Below are 21836 nucleotides of genomic sequence, written 5' to 3'. Positions count from 1 at the left end.
CTCCAGCCACACCAGAAACCCTAGACCCCGTGTTAATTTTGTTATAGCTTTCAGTTCTCGCATTTCAATGCAAAATCACTTTCCCCTGGAGAATGCCACTGATATTGGCAAGACAGCACAAGGGGCTGCCACACAACTCAATCACCAATAACAGCCAGGGAAACTCAACCCTCAGCACACATTAGTAATCATGGGAAAGGAGCCAGAACTTTAATCACAGTTGTTTCAAAAACAGCCAGGGATTTCAAAACGCTGTTATTCTAGCATATGACCCCAATACAGTGCTTAATCAAAGCCACTGCCAGTACAAGAATAACCTGCAGACTTTAATAAAAACCAATTTCATAGATGTCAGTGTGTTGGCATCATGCTGGATCCAATTTAGCAAAAGTCTAAAAAGTTTACATCTATAGACATTCTCGAGATAACATTTGTTTACGATACCATAGTGCACTTCTGTACTTGGGACTGTGTATTTATACAAACACACACACATGCACAGCCACATCCACACTGCCATTTAGAGACACAGTCACACAATTAAGGTGACACAGTCAACAAAAGCACTGCAAAATGTGAACGTGCGCAACTGGTGACCAGCTGGGTGGGCAGGTGCAGGATCTGGATGCGATTACCCTCAGGTCCCAGAGATGATCTGGAAGCTTTCTTCAAACTAGAAATTTGGGACAGAGTGTTTTTGGTGTCAAGCCTTGCTGGCGAGAGACACAAGTCCCACATGTTCACAAAGCCACGAGGCTTGACTCAACTCTGCCACCAGTTCTATTTTTAGGCTGTGCCCTGGTGAAATGGCAAAGGCCATGATCATATCTTAAGAGATAGCAGCTGCCACGACTGCTCCTGTAGTTGGAGAGAGCATAACAGAGCCGTTCTCTGTCATCCAGGAGAAGGATAACAAAGAAAAGCAGGACGGTGAGCTTGACTTGTCTGCAATAGTCCCACTTCTAGGGCTTTTCACTTCTCTCCAACTGTGGCAGAACTGGGGAGAGCAGCAGGGACTAGAGAGCCATGGAAAGGAGAAGGAGGCTGTACCAAAATGTTTTTATAAAGAGGAGCTGCACCAGGGGAATCTCACACACACACACACACATAAAATGGTCCGCGTGTGTGTTAGTCGCTCAGTCATTTCTGACTCTTTGCAACCCCATGGACTTTAGCCAGCCAGACTCCTTTGTCTGTGGAATTTTCTAGACAAGAATACGGGAGTGGGTAGCCATTCCCTTCTCCAGTGGATCTTCCAGAACCAGAGATCAAATCCAGGTCTCCTGCATTGCAGGCAAATTCTTTATCATCTGAGCCACCGGGGAAGTCCATATATAGTGGTGGGATACAACCATTCAGAGGGTTTACAATCTATTAGAATTGAAGGGAATGAGTTCACTCTTAATTCTTAAAAAATATATGCTAGGGCTTCCCCTCCCAATGCAGGGGTCCGGGGTTTGATCCTCGATCAGGCAACTAGATCCCATATACCTCAACTAAGACTTTTCCTGCCACAACTAAAGATCCTGCATGCCACGATGAAGACTAAGGGCCCCATGGGCCACAAGTGGTGCAAACAAATAAATATTAAAAAATTTAAAAAACGTTTATGTCCATATATGTGTATATAATACACACAAATACATGTACACACACACACCTCCAAACATTTTCACAGACCACCTTCTAACATGAGATATTTCCACCAGATCTTTCTATTCATAAAAGCGGGGAGATTCCTCTGAATAGAAATAATGTAACTATCAGTGAGTATTCTAGGCCAGCAACACCAGTAAACATCAACATTAAGCTTTCTGATGAACTAAAGCACCAATCTGAGATTTTTTTTACCTCTGAAAAAAAAATCCCAATTACAAAGAGGTCTGTGGTGAAGAATAAAAAAAAACCATACCAAATAAGTTATTTCTTAAAGAAAAAGCAGTATGTAAACAAGGGGAGGAAGGGCAAGGGACTCCACATCTGTCACATTTCTATTCACTGTCACCAGGACAATCTTCAGGGGATTATTCCCAGGATCCGTGATTCACAGCAAACCTGCTTTCAAATATATATTGGCAATATTTAATTATATACTGTCTTGGCATACTCTGTATATAGTTGATGCTTTTATACAAGCTAGGAAAAAGACAATTTCACAGAGTCTTCTCCTGTCTGACTATACAAATGCTTGAAATTTTAAGAAAATAAGCCATCGATGCTTTAAGCTAAAACCCTCACTGATTAGAGGTATGGACGCACTTCTACCCCACAAGGGGGTGTGGGGGAACAAAGGGATAAGATGGTAAAGTTGTAAAGCTTCTTATTTGCCTCTGAATCAGACTGAATTTTCATGGACCTTTTTTTTTTTTTTTTAACTTTTGTTTCCTGAATTATGAACTCTTGGAAATATGTCATTGTAATATGCAAATACTGAAATATTTTCTAAATGATTTTTTAATCATCTTCCTTTTTGGAAAATTGACATTATTCTCTCTGTTATTGCAGATAATAGAGGATACTCTGCACCTAGATGACTGGGCAAGTGGGAAACCATAGCACCCTCGTTTCACTGAAGAAGAAAATAGGTCTACACAGATAACAATACCTTACAATACCATAGCTGCTAAATGGCCAAATTGCTTTTGCAATCCTACTTTCATCTGAGCCTAGAAGTATCATGTTATTGAAGCAATGGATGGGAAAATTAAGATACCAAAGGGTCAGCATCTTGCCAAAGATACCCACAGGTGATTAGTAGTTTAAAACAAATGAAAAGGCAAGGCAATGTGAGGATCTTTCAAACATCTCAAAGGTCCAGTGATCTGTCTAGTTTCCAATACCTGTCCTCTATAACTTGTTCTCTGATATTAGTGGAAATAATGTCAAGTTGGATATGAATTTGTACTTTGTAGATTAAGGATCATACCACTTTTCTCCCAAATATCTCATCACAGACACCAAACCAAATAATAAATAAGAGGTAGGCTTTCAGATAAAAACACAGTCCACATAATTTCAACATTTAACATCAAACTGGTGTCTCTTTAAGGTTTCTGGAATCTTAGATTCTAAAATTCCTCTCGCAGTTCAGGCTGTGATAGTTCTGCCTCAATGACACCCAGAATGGTCAATACGACTATCTTTGGTTTGAAAACAGTCTCTTAATCACTATCTCACTATTCCACTTGTTGGAAAAATATTACTTATTTTTATCTCATGTACAGTATCGGAGGAATTTTTTTTATAAATCCATTTCTAAGAAAGTATTAAATTCTACTACATCTTTATGTAACCACTTAAAATGTGGATTCTGATAGGAAATTAAAATGCATTTATTCTTGTTTTACTATTTAATCAGAATAAAACACAAATGGGTTTACTTTTGCTTGCATAATAATCTATTTTGTGTGTTGTTTTTAAGATGTATCTTTTGCTATGTTTGCTCTAATATGCTTGCTCATCTATTATAGAAACACCCTGCCACAAGAATTTTAGAAAAGTGAGGTACAGAAGTTGTGACAAGTGGATATAACAAGAAAAGAATTGTCTTTTAAGGTCAATCCTTCTATGTGCAGGAGACAGAACTGAAGAACCTAAAATCAGTAGGGCTGTCTATAATGCAAGAGGCTCCATCCATAAAGATTTCCCCTGATTATACAAATCTGACAACCGAAGTTCATCAGCTATTCTTCCCAAACCACACTCCCAAAGATGAGCTGATACCCATTTTATAATTACATACACATTAGTAATTCAGGGAGCAAAATGGCCTGTAGATTTCTAGCCGGATTATCTCAGGCCCTGAAGGTTATGCCTGCTGGGTAAGGATTACCAGAGTTAATTTCAGATAGTGAACTAGAAACACCCAGGCTAATGAAAAAATGCTAGTGTCTACAACCAGAACAATAACTCAGCATCTCCAAGCTTGCCTTATCAAATCTCACCTTGCCTGGATGTCATTCATTCTCCTGTTTCACTTGTAAACACAAAACACTACAATACTTAGCTATGGCAGAGAAGTGGTGATTGTTTGCAGTACTTTTTAGTAGCTTTGTTTTTTTGGTCACACCTTGTGGCTTGTGGGATCTTACAGACAGAACCCGGGTCCTCAGCAGTGAAAGTGCAGATCTTAAGCACTGGACTGCCAGGGAACTCCAACAGTGATTCTTCTCTCCTCTGTTTCACGAAGGCCAAGAAGAATTACCAAGACCAAAATGATAGGCTTTCCTAATTTTTTGAAGATGTAACCCCTTTGATTCACATCTATATCGCTTCTGGATGGAACTTTCAAGGCCTCGTAAGGCAATTCCAAGTATGTACATTCCTGTAGGCAACAGAGTAGCTTAAGGGGAATGCTTTCTAAAGATTTCTTGGGCTGCAAAGAACTCAAGTCCAGATCTTGCAATCTTTGATTTGGCCAAAGAATAATCACAGCAGGTGAATTTCACAGTTATAAATGGGGAAAAAAACACAAAAACTGGTGAGCACACTCAACAGACCCAAGAGACTCAAATAGACTCAGAATACAGCACACAGCACTGCCACAAGCCTTTGAGCCCACCTTAATGCCATAGCACAGGGCAAAGGAAAGCAACTGAGTCAATTATCAAACCTACATTCATTAAATCCCCCAAACCCCCCAGGTACTTTTTATAAACCAATCAGCTGCCACTCTGCCCTGCAGTGTACAGACCTAAGAGCCATGTCTGCGAACAGTAAATAGGCCCCTGAACAAATTCGTATCAGCAAATTCTACAAGGTGTTATTTTTCAAACAAAGACATACGGTGTTAAAAACAAAGGAAAAGAGGCAGTATTGCTAAGAAATATGACTATATTTTTTTAATTATTAAAATGGAATTACATTAAAGTAGCTGAAAAGGGAGCAAGGGACTGCTAGATCTTCCTTCATTTGGATGTCTTAATTTATTTAAAACACATAGAAGAGAATGGCAACAAGACAGTCTTTGTTACTGTTTTACTTAATGGCTAATAAATGATTATTCTGCCACACAGAAAACCATAAATTAGCAAGCCACAAACACTGAGACAAACGGCAATTTGTTTGTGTTTTAAGATGCTATGTAATATTTTAAAAGGATAGGGTAGGAAGGACCAGGTAAGGATAAGGAGAGAAAAGAAAATCATTCATTTGGGGTATGTGGTATTTAATTTCCTTTCTGGATTAAACTGAGGGTCTGGGTGTCATGGATTTAAATGCTGCCACATGGCCCAGTTCCTAATGATTGGTCTATTACACTACAGTTGGATTTATTTCAACAATTAAATGGCCTGTCCGAAACAGAAGGCATACCTGCCTTCCAGTAGATAAAATACACAAATTCCCTTAGGGGATGAATACAGGGCAAGAACACAGAGAAGTGTGCCTAACAATGGTAAAAATGTCAGGAAACAGAAAATGTCAAATCCCCAAGGGGAAAAACAAGCGCAAACTTTGGTTGGAGCTCAGGCACCAGTTTTTTGTGTGATGAAATTATACTCTGCAATCTCCCTTAAGGAAAAACAACTGCTCGAAGTAATCAAAGTGTGGTGTTTGGTGAATTTTCTTTGTTTCAAAGTCCAAAACAAAAGCAAAAGCAACAACACAGCTTTCATGTCCCTATTGGCAGGAAATTTAACTCTTCACAGGATAACTTTTCTTTAGAAGAACCTAACCCCAGAAATGAAGAGTTACAGGTTTCTGGGTTTCTCTTCCTGATTCCAATTTCCTGCCTGGTAAACTGGAAGCTAAAGAAATCTGGAGGACAAATTTAACTGCTAATTACAGATTCAAGCCATCAGCTGATTTTTCTGATGGGTTCAAGCAATGATGCTAAAACTTGGGCACTTTACTTGATGATTTCTGTTCAGTCTGACATGCAAACACCTTGTAAAACACAAATGATCTGAATAAAACTGGCTGCAGACTCTCCACCTTTCCAAGGCTAGTGAGTCACTTTCAGCATGAGTACTGGAGTTTCACTCAGGAAATTTCCCCTAAGAGCTCCAGATTTCATTATGAAACTCAAAGGCACTAGCATCCTCATTCAGTCTCCAAAGAGCCATAAATAACACCTGATGGAGACAAGAAGTCTTTATTCTTCTGGAGTGTCTAGCCTAATAAGAGTTAGATGAAACAAGTATTAAATATTTAACTTGCATCGAATCACATCAACCTCCTCTTGGATATGAAGGCCTTGCCTTTTATACCACTTCCAGTTATATTTTGATATTGTATCAATTCCTTGTCAGGATGATGTATTTTCACTGCAATAAAAGTGCAGTGAGGAAACAAGAGAGCTAATAAAAATGTATCCCTCAGTGCAAGGAGTTCTCATGGAGCTGAGGTCAAAGACCAAGTCTAAACACACACTTCTAGGCAAATAACATGTCGTAATAGAATGATTTTATCAAGCATTTCAGGATTTCTAAAGAGAAAACTTCTCGGAGGCCTTCCCCAGCCACTCCATCTAAAATTTCCACCTTTCCTGTTGCTATTGCATGTCTCCCTTTTCTTCTTTAATTTTCCTCCCTCACATTTATCATTATTAAAACATTATATGCTTATCTCACTTATTATCCAACTCCTCTTCTAGAACATTTGTTTCATGACATAAGGGATTTTTGTCCACTTTGTTAACTGCTGCATCCTCATGGCTTAGGGAAGTACCAAAGCAACTGTATGTTGAATGGATAAATAAATGAATGAATAAAATGATCCAGAGGGACAAAGATCAGAAATATTAACTACTGTGCTTCACATTTCACTTTATTAATTTATCCCACACAATGGCCTATTTTACAAATAAAGAATATGAAATTCAGAAAAGTTCTTCAAAGTTACTCAGATAATGGGTAGCTGCACAAAGGTTTACACAGTTCTTTATACGGCACCACACTGCCTCCTCTTCAAAGAGGTAATGACACTTGAATTGCTGAATTGGGCCTTTGTATAAGTGAGGAGGAGTGAAGGTAGTAATAGAAACAGTGTAAGGAAAGGCCAAAATTCCAGAGCATCAAATATTGCAGAATGGCAAAAACCTGGCATTTATGCTGAAATTTATATTCAAAAAGATAAACTAGAGATAGTCTCTACAGGGCCTTAAATGTCAGGACCTGTCTTCTTACAAAGGATCAGTTTCAAAAATTATTTTTCTCAAAGAAAATAACTGTCCTTTGTCATGTGAAAGCTTATATAGAAATCTGATACACTAAGTAGATAGAAGTCTGAGAGAAAATTCTAGAAACAGAAAGGTAGGCTAAGAGAAAATCGCAGAAGACTAACAACAAAGGCCTGAAAAACAATGATGCAAGTGGAAAAAAAGAATAACAAATGCCAGATTTGAAAAGTATTATAAAAGAAAAAAGCAAAAGAGCTTGGTGACAGATTAGGCAAAGATCATTGCCAGAGAAGACTTGCAACTTCACATTCCAACTCCACTGAGAATACAGTTTTCTTGAGAGAACAAGGAAATTTAGGAAGAAGGGGGTTTTGGGGAGAGGTGACAACTCTGACTTTAGGTGAGTGTGGCCTCCGTACATTCGTACATGTCGAGGCCCCCAAGAGTCTCTTCCCCAATTCTTTTTCTTCTCCTCTCCCTGAATGATCAAATAGGCAATCACGGTATCAACTACCATCTAAATACTAATCACACTCAAAACAGTCCTGACCTCTCTCCCAAGCTCCAGATTTTCCCTGAAAATCTCATACATTTCAAATTCAACAATCTGAACTCTTTATCTTTGTATTCTGCCCTTCCTTTGTCAAAACTAAACCTTCCATCACCTAATTTCCCACACCAGTGGTCAAATCACACTTCTTCCTGTCCTTCAAACCTTCCCCTTCCTCCACCCAGTCAGTCAGAGGGAGTGAAGAAGTATTTTCAAAATTACTGTACCTTTTCCTGCATTATTAGTATCTTTATGGTAAATATATGTAACCTGCATAACTTAAAATCCATAGATTAAACAGAAAATAAGTGTTAATGAGAATGTAGAGGATTTGGAACCTGTGTGTGCCACTGATTAGAATGTAAAATGAAAAACAATATGCTGATTCCTCAACAAATTAAAAGCAGAATTATCATATGATCCAGTAATCTACTTCTGGGTATGTATTCAAAACAATTAAAACCAGAGTCTCAAAGATATGTACACCAAAGTTCACAGCAGCATTATTCACAATATCCATATACTGCTACTTACTTACATAGCTAAAAGCCAGCAGAAACTCAAATATCCATCAGATGAATGAATGAGTAAACAAAATGTGGTGTATACATACAATGGTGTATACATACAATATAATGCAGAAAGGAAGAGAGTTCTGATACAGGCTACATGAATGAAACTTGAGGACATTCTGCTAAGGGAAATGAGTCACATGAAGTATTATATTGTTCCACTTATATGATGTAGGGCTTCCCTGGTGGCTCAGAGGGTAAAGCGTTGGCCTGCAATGCTGCAGATCTGGCTTGATCCCTGGGTCGGGAAGATCCTCTGGAGAAGGAAATGGCAATCTGCTCCTTGCCTGGAAAATCCCATGGACAGAGGAGCCTGGTAGGCTACAGTCCATGGGGTCAATAAGAGTCGGACAGGCTGAGTGACTTTCACTTTCACTTTTATATGACGTAATTCAGTTCAGTTTAGTCGCTCAGTCGCGTCCGACTCTTTGCAACCCCATGAATCGCAGCATGCCAGGCCTCCCTGTCCATCACCAAGTCCTGGAGTCTACCCAAACCCATGTCCATCAAGACAGTGATGTCATCCAGCCATCTCATTCTCTGTCGTCCCCTTCTCCTCCTGCCCCCAATCCTTCCCAGTATCAGAGTCTTTTCCAATGAGTCAGCTCTTTGCATGAGGTGGCCAAAGTACTGGAGTTTCAGCTTCAGCATCAGTCCTTCCAATGAACACCCAGGACTGATCTCCTTTAGAATGGACTGGTTGGATCTCCTTGAGGTCCAGGGGACTCTCAAGAGTCTTCTCCAACACCACAGTTCAAAAGCATCAATTCTTTGGCGCTCAGCTTTCTTCACAGTCCAGCTTGATGTAGTTAGACTAGTCAAATGCACAGAGACTAAAGTAGAATGGTGGTTGCTAGGGGCAGAGAGGGGGGTAACATACCATGAAAAGTGAAAGTGAAAGTGAAGTCGCTCAGTCGTGTCTGACTCTTTGCTACCCCGTGGACTGTAGCCCACCAGGCTCCTCCGTCCATGGGATTCTCCAGGCAAGAACACTGGAGTGGGTTGCCATTTCCTTCTCCAGGGGAATCTTCCCGACCCAGGGATTGAACCCAGCTCTCCCTCATTGCAGGCGGACGCTTTAACCTCTGAGCCACCAGAGGGAACCACATTACTGTTTAATAGGTACAATTTTAATTGGGTAAGATGAAAAATTTCTAGAGATGGACAGTGGTGAATGTACTTAATAACACTGCACTGGGCTTCCCCTGTGGCTGAACTGGTAAAGGATCCGTTTGCAATGTGGGAGACCTGGGTTCAATCCCTGGGTTGGGAAGATCCCCCGGAGAAGGGAAAGGCTACCCACTCCAGTATTCTGGCCTGGAGAATTCCATGGACTGTGTACAATGGTTAAGACGGTAAATTTTATGTGTATTTTAACCACAATTAAAATTTTTTAAATTAAGTCAATGAAGCAACTCAAGAAATTCCAACTACCTAATAATGATAAATACTAGTGCTTAAAGAAAAAAAGAGTACCTAAACATCAAAAGATATTCATATTATGTCTATGCTTTACTCTATACTCAAGAATGGTCTTTCCTTATCCAAAGAAATGATGCATTACAAGAGGAAACAAATTATTTACGCATGCCAAGTACTATATTTGGAGAAGGCAATGGCACCCGACTCCAGTACTCTTGCCTGGAAAATCCCATGGGCTGAGGAGCCTGGTAGGCTGCAGTCCCTGGGGTCCCTAAGAGTCGGACAGGACTGAGCGACTTCACTTGCACTTTTCACTTTCATGCATTGGAGAAGGAAATGGCAACCCACTCCAGAGTTCTTGCCTGGAGAATCCCAGGGATGGGGGAGCCTGGTGGGCTGCCGTCTATGGGGTCGCACAGAGTCGGACACGACTTAGCAGTAGCAGTAGCAGCAAGTTCTATATTTTCATTTCAAAAACAAAAACCCAATATATTATACTCTGTGTTAAACCATCCCTCCACTGTTAATCAAGTTTAAATAAAACTCTTTATGGATGGCTAGAGACCTAAAAGTGAAGTATTAGTATACCATTAATATTTTAATTGAACAATGAATATTCATAGCCATTTATTTTGTTAAAGAACAAGATAACTCAATTATTCTAATATGTAAATTTCAGCCCGGACAAGTTATCTTACCTTCATCTGCATTACAAAAACCAATGCATTTTGGGACCATTCATTATTTATATAATCCTAGAGTTTTCCAGGTTAATATGAGCTTCCAAAGTCATTTTGCCCTAGCCATCTGAAAGAGTTTTATTTTATTTTTTCATGACTCCAAACTAATTTCAACACCTGTTCTTCACTACAAGCCCATGAGAATAAGAAGAATGCAATGTTAATAAAGATCTGTTCCTTTGCTTTCTTTCAATGACCTGGGAATTTCCAACTCTAACACTGCAAAGAATGTTTAGAACTTTGACAGCAATGACAGTTGTTGTGTAAAACTAGTAGTTTATCACTTTACTTTTTAATTATTAAAAAGTATGCAAATAATTGCATACTTTTGATAATTGATAATCCCCCAAAGTGAAGCAACTCATTTTGATGCAAAGGTACAAATAATCTATTAATTCAAGGACTACCCAGAGTACCTCACCATATCAGGATTATATTACTATATATTTTAAGTCATATTGTTATTTCAAGTGAGCCATGGTGATAAGAAATATAATGGCTATGAAAAATTCAAGTTCTCACTGATTTTGAGATATAAAAGTATATCTCAAGTTAAGAAACCATGTGAATGGAGAGTAAGAAGTTGGTTCTCAAAAAAAAAAAAAAAAAAATCAGCAATGTAGGAACAGGATTCAAGATTCTGAAGCATCAAGTAAAGTAAAAAGAGTTCTTTCTATGGTCTAAGAATGGCTAGGTAAAACATGAAATCCAAGTAAGTATTTGATAAGAGATGAAGCCAAGTTTAAAGGGAGAAATATGGCCAAACAGAACTATAAGGAACCATAGGCTTCCTTTTCTTTGAATCCCATGTGACAAACAGATGATAAATACTACAACTTCAATAAACTAAGACAATATAAGAATAACAACATCAAATATACATACTGAGTTGAGAAAATCTGTACTCTACCTACTGGGGGAATTATGAAACATCTGTGCTATGCTGAGTTGCTCAGTCATGTTTAACTCTTTGCGACCTCATGGACTGTAGCCCGGCAGGCTCCTCTGTCCACGGAATTCTCCAGGCAAGAATACTGGAGTGGGTTGCCATGCCCTCCACCAGGGGATCTTCCCAACCCAGGAATTGAACCCAGGTCTCCCACATTGCAGGAAGCCCTGGGGGATTACAAAACATCTGTACTATTCTGAAAATCTGTAATCTCTACAGGTTTGATTTATCTCTGATTAGGAACACACATTTTCATAATATAATTATGCTAGTATTTCACCATGTGATAATATCCTTCCAAACAAACCAGACGGATCCATCTTGGTTTCTTTTTTTAACTTCACATTTTCTGAGGGGGGAAGTCAGCACTCTCTTAACTTTTACAAGCAACTTGTGATAGGCAGCAGCATGACTATAATCAAGAGTGATGAGCAGAAACAAGGAGATCTGGGTTCTTCTAAAGACTCCATGACTTAAGATGTTGTACAATGTTAAAGAAGTCACTTAACTTGGGGAAGGGCAAGGCTCAGTTGTAGCCTCTATAATGCAAATTAGATTTTATCCAAGAGAACCTCTAACTTTATAAAAATCATTGGAATGATTTATAGAACAGTTGGCTTAGGAACAGTTATTAAAGTGATCCAGAGAATTACAAAGGGATATTTTTATAGTTTCATAAAGAAAAATATTATTGAAATAAAGGGGAGAAAAGACAAATACAAGTTTCTTACTTAATCATGTATTTCCTAGCTTCCTAAGCTCTGATGAATGCATTAAGCAAACTAGATATTTAAGGGTAAGTGGCAGTAACACATTTGACTTTTCTAATCTAAAATACTATCCAAACTTCCACAAATGTATCCCAACTCCATAATCTGTATAATTAATTCTTTTTGATTATGTCTATTTTTAAATTGGGCTTCCCTGGTGGCTCAGACTGTAGAGAATCCACCTGCAATGAAGGAGACTTGGGATCAATCCCTGGGTTGGAAAGATCCCCTGGAGAAGGGAATGGAAACCCACTCCAGTATTCTTGCCTAGAGAATTCCAGGGCAGAGGAGCCTGGTGGGCTACAGTCCATGGGTTCTCAACGAGTTGGAATTACACTGTGAAAGAGACTGCCAAGTCCAAGCTTCTGTGCCTACAAGTATATGCACATCTTACTCCATTTACTAGTAAATGAAAACATATAGCCAACCCAGAACATATTTTTCTCTCTCATTCACACACTCACGTGGATACAAATAGTGAATAGAACTAGAAAGCAAAAAAAAAAAAAAAAAAAAAATTTACCTTTAGCATCTTTTTAAATAAACGTCTGTCGTTACCCTCACAAGAATCAGCTCTTATGAGACTGTGGTACAACGCCAGTAATTACACAAAGGCTGAATTAGTAATTACCATGACTGTGGATATTTTAAAGGTCATCACTTTCATTTGTCATCACTGAAATTAAATGAACGGATTCATTTGCCCTAACTCTCAAGGACCTCAGTAAAGACTTGCCCTGTGATGGAAGAGTTCTATAGGTTTTAAGGCCTCTCAGTTCCCTCTCCAACAGAACACTGCAGTCCAGTATTCTGTCTCCATGGTGATAACTGGTCTTCATTGAGAGGGTTTCATGGGTCTCATTTCTCACTTCTGAACATTTATTTTCCTACTGAGACTATCTAAAATCATCTCTTTGGGCAGCAAGGAGATCAAACCAATCAATCTTAAAGGAAATCAACCCTGAATACTCATTGGAAGGACGCAATGCTGAAGCTGAAGCTCCAATACTTTGGCTGCCTGATGTCAACAGTCAGCTCATTGGGAAAGACCCTGATGCTGCAAAGACTGAGGGCAGGAGGAATAAAGGGGTGACAGATGATGAGATGGTTGGATGGCATCACCGATTCAATGGATATGAACTTGGATAAACCCCAGGAGATGGTGAGGCACAGGAAAGCCTGGAGTACTGGGGTCACAAAGAGTCGAACATAACCTGGCGATTGAATAACAAGAGCAAAAAAATCACCTCTAATGTTATCAGGGTGGTGACTGCCCCTTCCCCTTAAGAAATCATCTTTATAGAGCTGGGATTATTGGGATCCCCTCCTTTGCTCATCTAGAATTTGCTGGCTGTTACCAAATTGGACAATGTAAGAGAATGTTTTCAATAATTCAAGCTCAGTGAACAGATGCCCCCTATAAATGGGTTAAAAGAATTTTTTTTTAAAGGCACAGGAATATACTACATAATGATGATTTGATTGTGATGGAGACAACAGATTAAAATGAAAGAGACAAGCCAACCAATCACTTTTCTTAAGGTGTGATCTGCCAATTATCTCAACCAACACAGATCCTAATATTATCATTCTAGGCCATATGTGTAATTCTCAGGCAAAAAATAAATCTTTTCACAAGTCTGAAAGAACTGTTGGCACCCATTCATGCCAGCCTGCACTAACATCTTGAGAATTTTCTCTATTCCAAAAAAATATATATAATGAGGGGGGAGTAGAAGAGGTGGGAGAGAACCTCACCATAAATGTGATTTCACTTTAGGTTAAAAAAAAAAAAAAAGAGGTAAAGATCTAAGCAATTCTTTTGAAAATTGCTAATAGATAATAAGAAAAATGCTGGCAGGGCTCCCCACTTGCAAGCTGAAGGAGCGTGTGGAGGTCCAGAACACGTTCAATATTCACTGTGCCCATCTGTCGGCAGCACAGTCACCGAACAGAACAGGCAATTACCAGAGCCCTGTTCAGATATAATCTGTCAACCACATCTAGTCTTCCTGCCAAAAGAAATCAGAACTGAGGAATGCAAAAACGGACTGGCCTTCTGGGACCAGGGCGACATTCATTTAAGATGAACCTGGAGGTGAAGAAAGGCAAGGGGAAAATTAGAAAACTGTTACAACCACTCCCCAGAATACACTGGAATTGTCCACCACTGGGCACCAAAGCAGTATGGAAGGAAGAGAGGCTCCACTGTGCTTATTGTGACAACTTTAAATTCAAGAAAGTGTCTCCTCATTCCCAGAACTGATTCTGACACTGAACATTATGAGATGGACCCGTCTCTACAGCCACCGCATTCCCATACCCTATCACTAAGGCAGGAAAATGTTTGAATCAAGTATACTGCCAATCTATTAAACGTTCATTAAATATTTTCAGCATCTAAAGCAGTACTGTATGTGCTGCGGCCCCATAATTATGTTTTAAGGTGAGGAGGAGCTCTTTTAAAAGTCAATGCTCTACTACAAGTCAACACCTCTCCATCCACTTTGTGATGCTTTCCAGGCAAGATGTACAGTGTGGCCTGAAGAAGACAGTATACAGAATGGATCAGAAAGAGGAGAGGAAAGTGTAGGTGTACAGTAATGCAGGTGAGAGGGGATGAACACTCAGGCACGGTGGGAATGATGAGATTATGAAGCCACAGCAGGTAAATATAAATGAAAGAGAAAAATGACAAGATTTGTTTGACAGGTTAGATAGATCTACAAGATAATCAAGAAATGCAGTACCTCCAGAAGTACATATAATGAATACACTCTCACTTCCTTTGGGGGTAAAAAGCCACTTTAAAACTTTTGAGGCTGAGAATTAAGCACATTTCTTTCAACAAATGTGTATGATCATAAATACAATTATATGATTACTAGTGAACAATTCACTGATTAGATAATATAAAGTCCCACTGAACCATGAATCCATTTTATGAATGGTATCACTTTCTTAAAATATTCCTTCTATGAAGTTGCTTCTAACAGATTTTTTTTAGCACCACGGAAGATAAAAGATAGTGTTCTAAGCTTGCTGCTAAGTCACTTCAGTCGTGTCCGACTCTGTGTGACCCCACAGACGGCAGCCCACCAGGCTCCCCCGTCCCTGGGATTCTCCAGGCAAGAACACTGGAGTGGGTTGCCATTTCCTTCTCCAATGCATCAAAATGAAAAGTGAAAGTGGAGTCGCTCAGTCGTGTCCGACTCTTAGCAACCCCAGGGACTGCAGCCCACCAGGCTCCTCCGTCCATGGGATTTTCCAGGCAAGAGTACTGGAGTGGGGTGTCATTGCCTTCTCCAAAGAGGCTCCAAATCGTCACCAAAAAGCATCTCTGCCAGTGACATCTTTGCAGGTGCATTTGGGTACAAAGGGCGGAGGCGAGTTCTAATAAGAAGCAAGGGAGAGTAGCCAGCATGAGACAAAAGTCGAATTTAACAAGAGAGGGACTTGTACACTTCAGAGAAGCCATGGTTATGCTGATCACAAGCTTCATACTTCACACAAGTGAAGCACAGACACTTCAGGATAAAGGCATCGAGCAGCAGCGGCAGGTCAGCATTACACAAACTTTACAACAGAAAGCGCCCTCACCGTAGTTACACTTCAGAAAACATCACCACCTTACTTAGTACTAAAACTATAGCAATCAACACAGTTTTATTCAGCATCTGTAAGTGAGAGTAACAACAAGGTTATTTTAAACTGCCTGTGCTCAAGGAGCTTACAATCTATTTCAACAGGTTATAATCTAAAATAAGCCTAATTCTCTCCCTAAATATATCTTTAAAAGCACTGCTGTGTGCTTTGGTATATGTATGTATAAATATTTAAATATTGTATTTGTATATAGTTTTTATATATAAAGATTGTATATACAATTATATATACGACCGTACATAATTATATATGTATTATATACATACATGACATACATGTGAGCATGAGTGTGCACACACACACACACACGCACACACGCACACACTGTGGCAAATTCAAGAGCCAGAGCTACCTCTTCACATACTACATACTTTCTACTTATTCATCTCAGACACTGATTATAAATAATAATGTATAATCACCCAAAGCACTAATAAGAGCAGTAGCTTATTAGAAATTTTACCTAATAGCCAATGATACTAAGAAGTACTTTGAAAACACAAAATGTGTTTCATGTACTAAATGATAAATGTAACAATTATAACACAAAACCAAAGGTATTTTAAACAGTCTACAAGGCTGATGCATATCTTCTCACAGCACAAGTAAAGTTCCCAGCATTTTTAATTCACAATTAACACATGAGCATACAACTCTGAAAGCTGCAAATCAAAACTCGAGGCTGGTAGTTAAAGGCCAAGTTCTAAGTCCGTGAAGTTCCACAGGACTCTATATACTTTGGGGTGTACTACCACACTTTCCTGGGCCCCTAATTCCCTGTTTATTAGAGTTGCCTCTGATGATTCCTGATGGGCCCAAGCAGAGGACCAGAGGTGAAGGCCTGCCAGAGGATGAGGCAAGTACCACCCTATCTCCACTCTCTCACTGAAGCTAGTCCTTCCTCCACTTTTCTAAGTAGCTTCATGGCCTATATGGACTGATGACACCAATCACCCCCAAAAGGCAGAATTCTTATTCTTCTGTCCATAACTAGTCAATTCCCCTCTCTAGATCTCAGTTTACAGACTCTTTAAAATGAGGTTCCTTCCAGTTCTAATTTTCTATGTAAACTTTGAGTGTTAATATACATCGAAGACTAGTACTGCTTTCTTTCACTCATCAGAAATCCTAAAATCAACATATTAACTGCATTTAAGCTCTACCATTCATGTATTATCACAGCCATACACAACCGCACTCTGTTTTCATAATTAGTACAATTTCATATTACCCTACATATAGTAAGTGCTTTATCATATGGGCATATCCTTAAATATTACCTTACAATCTGGCTAAGGCTCCATGGTAAATGGAAGATATCTAACTGAAACACTCAAAAATAAGAGACTGTTTTATCAAAATATTCCCCATATTCATAGCTAGGAAGTCAGTTTATTAAATGGGAATTTTTCTAGTAGTCATGAGTAGGAGATGAAGTCACCATTTTAGTCACTATGATTCATATTGAGCTATTGATCACTATTCGTGGATTATTCATCAGCAATCAAAAGCATGCTGTTTCAGCATGATGGCATTTAGAGGTGTCCCAAAAGTTTCCCCAGACACCCAAGAGTTATTCAAATCAGTATCACACCTTCATTAAAGTTTATTATTTTATTGTCCCAAAGCGATTTTTGCATGCCAGAAGGAATTTCTTTTATTTATTTTGTGTTTGTACTTGCTTCATTCTGCTGTAACTTTTCAAAAGCTAGAAATCCTTCATGTACATAGGCAGAAACTATCAATTCTTTTTGTTTATGCGGTTCAAAGTAAAACGATTATCTAAGCAACTCGGTTGTTTATTATTCTTGATGTATTGCTATTTTTATATTGAGTAAGCTTCTACAAGCTTTTCCCCTAAGCTTATTGATTTTTCAGTTCCAGTCATCTTTTCCAGGCAGGTTCACGTTGGAGCCTATTCAATTTATTCACTGCTATGATTCAGATTTACCGTTTGCATCGCTGCAAATTTGGAGCAAAAATTTAGACAGCAATCTAGACAAGAATGCAGGCTGTAATGATGGGGAGACAAAAGAAAATAGACTGAAATGTTGTGTTGAAATATCTCTAAGCACAAACAAACATGATCACAAATAACTGCCTTGTTGCTTTAAACCTACTGACGAATTCTTCATTCATAAACACTATTGCCTTTTCCATTAGATTCTTTCTACCATCCTTCAGTTTATTTTCAACCGGTGGCTCATCAACAAAGAAAATCTCCACATCTACTTTTACAGTAAACCCTTTTCAATAAACTTTCTTCAAAAGGTATTAATTGTTATGAGTAATGCCTACATTCACTGGGTCCCTTCTGTCTGATGACACTGGTCCATTGGGTTGTATGGAACATCAAAGGGATTATCTGGTCACTCCTCGGACTCGCAGTTGTCTCTTGGGAAACATTACATGACATAGAGCCACACAAGTAGTCACTTAATAATCCCTTTAATATTGTTTCTTAATTTTTTATATATTTAACTTAGATCTTCTATAAGTTATTTAGGCAAATTTTGAAACAATTCTAAATTCCACTGTCTGCTTCGGAACAGCCACTGGAGATACTCAATAGCATAATAATTGGGAAGTGCAAAGATCTCAGTATTTAGATTAGCATCCCTAAATAGTTTCAAATCAAATCATTTTTTAAACATTAGTTGTCATAATCTTATTTCTTTTAAATCCCTACTTAAAGGTGGCTGGCTGATGCTGGGCCGTTTTACACTGGTAATTAACAAGCCAATGTCCCACTAAGCCGTGAATCATCACTGATTTTAGCAGCTTTCTAAATCTTGTTCCCAACCTTGGGTGGAACTGGCCACTTCACTTCCCACAACATGAAAACCACACATCAAAAAAGACACTGAGGAACGAATACAAGTCCTGGTTTCACCACTTCCTAGATTGGAGACCTCGGCAGTATAATGTCCATGTGCTCCAGCTTTATGCAGGACACAGACCATCCTTCTCACGGAGTGGTACAAGCACCATCTTCATCTGAGTGAATACATGTTTAAAAGGTAGATTCTTGGTCCCAAACACCAGATCTGCCAAAACAGAATCTCTGAGAGTGGAGATCAGCAATCTGTATTTTTTACCAAGCACCACCAGGGGTGCACTGAAAATCAAGGACCACCATGACAAAGGAGTTACCACATGTTGAAAAGACCACTAAAGCAAGTCGGAGAACCTGTTATCACATCTCTGCCCATGGACAAAGGAGCCTGGCGGGCTCCAGTCCATGGGGTCACAAAGAATCAGACATAACTGAGCAACTAACAATTATATTTTATCTGGCAACTCTACACCAGAGTTAAAACCTATTCAAAACCGTTGAAGGTAGATCCCAGCAAAAAGTTTTGAAACGTCCTCAAGGTCAATTCTGATGCATGCATAAAGTGTGAGAACCACTGCCTTAGACTTAACTCCTCCCTAAGCTATCTCTAACCAAGTCTGCATCTAAGTTAACTCCGTTGAGTTGGCAGCAACTGTAACAGCCAACATTCTCATTGAGCACTATGACCCTGGCACTAATTTAAGTAGTCTCCATGGATTTTCTTTTAAGGCCCATAAACAAACCCATGAGGTAACTACCATTAACTACTATTACCGTCTCCCAGATGAGAAAACTAAGAATAAAAGATGTTAAGCCCTGGATACAGCAGGCTTGAGAGAGCCCACCCAGTTTATGATCTTCCCTGACTCCACCATGCACGCCCAATCCTTGGCTCCTAATTACCTCAATTTTACTATGGTTCTGAATGGGCAAAGTCTTTCCCCGGGTCACTAACTGGGATTGTAATTCAAACTAAAAATGGTACAGCTGGGAAACTCAACATTACTACTGTAAATTAGAGATTTCTATCGCAATTCCCCACTCACCAGATGAGAACCCTGGGTACCCGTAGCTGGAGGGGTGAAACCTGAGATCATGGAACTCCTTGAATACTACAATTCAGACAGCTGGAGCTGACCTTAGCAAGCTCCACCTGCAGGCCTCAATTTGCAGCCCCACAATAACCTGTAGCTTAGCAGTAGGTTAGGATATGACTTTACCCTCGGTGAGTTGCTATATCTCTTTCCTATTTCTCTTCATGTTACATGTCAAAAGCCTAACATACTACATTAAAACATTATTAAATGAAAAGTGAAAGTCAGCCTGTCTAATACTAGTCACTCACCAAAACTCAGCAGTCTGGTCCTGACCTTTAAAATGGGTCATGGGAGGTTGATTTAGTAAGGTACAGTTAAAAGTATGGCACGTGTTGGAGAAGGCTCTTGAGAGTCCCTTGGATAGCAAAGATATCAAAACAGTCAGTCCAAAAGGAAATATTCATTGGAAGGGTTGATGTTGAAGCTCCAATACTTTGGCCACCTGATGCAAAGAGCCGAGTGACTGGAAAAAACCCTGATGCTGGGAAAGACTGAGGGCAGGAGGACAAGGGGGTGACAGAGGATGAGATGATTGGATGGCATCATCACCAACTCAATGGACATGAGTTTGCGCAAACACCAGGAGATAGTGAAGGACAGGGAAGCCTGACGTGTTGCAGTCTATGGGGTCGAAAAGAGTCAAACATGACTTAGTGATTGAAACAATAATAATTTAATTTATTTCATATAAGTGGAGAAAGAGGGCAAAAAGGTTGGCACTAGACTGTGATCAGCAACTGGGTAGGCAAAATAAAAGAATTCCTATATAGCAAATGATCTTTCAATAAAGCTCAATTTGATTCATACCCAAATTAATAAAAATAAAACATTGATAGCACCTTAATTTTTTTTCAGTCTCCTTCAATTTCACTTGCCATTAAAAATGACCACTAATGCCAGAGTGTGCCAACCCACCACTGAAATATAACTCCATTTTATAGAACTAGGCCCCATAGAGTAACTCAGAAGGAAAATTCAGGTGGACAAAGTAGCTGATGTCAAAATCAGTGGTTTCAATGTGCAGTTAATTCAGTACGTGGCAATTCTGTGAAAACAAATTTCTATGAATACCATCACCCAATTTTGCATTCATGCTGAAAGTATAAAAGCCCGTATATTTGAACTACTGTGTCTTACGGCCTTATTTTGCAAGGTCTTCATCTAGGAGATGTCTCATTTGTTCCCACTAACTTATGCCACCTACTTTTACCAAATCCACTTGCATGAAAACACAGACAAGACAGACCACGCATCGGACGCCTCCCACTCAAACCACACGGAACGAGGCTCCAGCTGGTGGAGATTCGATTCAACTGTTAACTGGTGTTTGGAGGAAAAGACTTTAACACAGAAGCGCACTTATCTTTAGAATCTTAAAAATAACTAAAGCCTCTTAAACTTTTCTACACAAGCAAACCCATGTGACTCACGCAACAGCAGAAAAGCAGAGAGTGGCATGTAACAATGGAGGAACATAACAAGAAACCTCCCAACCAACAGCAGCTGCAGGGCAATTAAACTCAATGCTTACAGATGTTCATAAGACAGAATTTGCCCAAGTTTGATTTACTTTTTAAAAACATACACATCTTTAGACTTATAAAAAAATTAAAAAAAAAAACTCATTTCATTCTGCTCCCGTTAATAATTAAAAACCGCAGATTTCCTTCCAACACTTCAGTTTTTTCAATTTCATATGCCATTAAAAATGACCATTAATGCCAGGGTGTGATAACCCACCAGGACAAATCAAATAAATGAAATATAACACTCAACCTCCCGAGGCTGACTATAAACAGTACTCCTTGTCCTGCAACAGCCATTTAAGAAAAATTGTTTTTAAGTGATGCTGAAAGCACCAAATTGACTTTATCCTCTTTCTATGTCTTCATGAGTCACCAGTCTATCCCAGCAGACCAGCTCATTCTTAATATTGTTATTGTTTTGTCCCTCAGCTGTCTGATTATTTTGCTACCCCATGGGCTGTAGCCCACCAGGCTCCTCTGTCCATGGGATTTCCCAGGCAAGAATACTGGAGCAGGTTGCCATGTCCTTCTCCAGAGGATCTTCCCAACCCAGGGATCGAACCTACGTCTCCTGAATTGCAGGTGGAC

The 21836-nt window shown here is 39.3% G+C and overlaps 1 protein-coding gene across 2 annotated transcripts in view; it reads right to left on the bottom strand.

Annotated features, from left to right (window-relative positions):
- The window catches only part of EXOC4 (exocyst complex component 4), an 806466-nt gene that overhangs the window by 478301 nt on the left and 306329 nt on the right, over nucleotides 1-21836 (bottom strand). The window lies entirely within an intron of this gene.

This window comes from Bos indicus, chromosome 4 (assembly GCF_029378745.1).
Source record: "Bos indicus isolate NIAB-ARS_2022 breed Sahiwal x Tharparkar chromosome 4, NIAB-ARS_B.indTharparkar_mat_pri_1.0, whole genome shotgun sequence".
Classification (NCBI taxonomy): domain Eukaryota; kingdom Metazoa; phylum Chordata; class Mammalia; order Artiodactyla; family Bovidae; genus Bos; species Bos indicus.
Note: the sequence above shows the minus strand (reverse complement) of the source record. Positions and strands in the feature narration are given on the sequence as shown.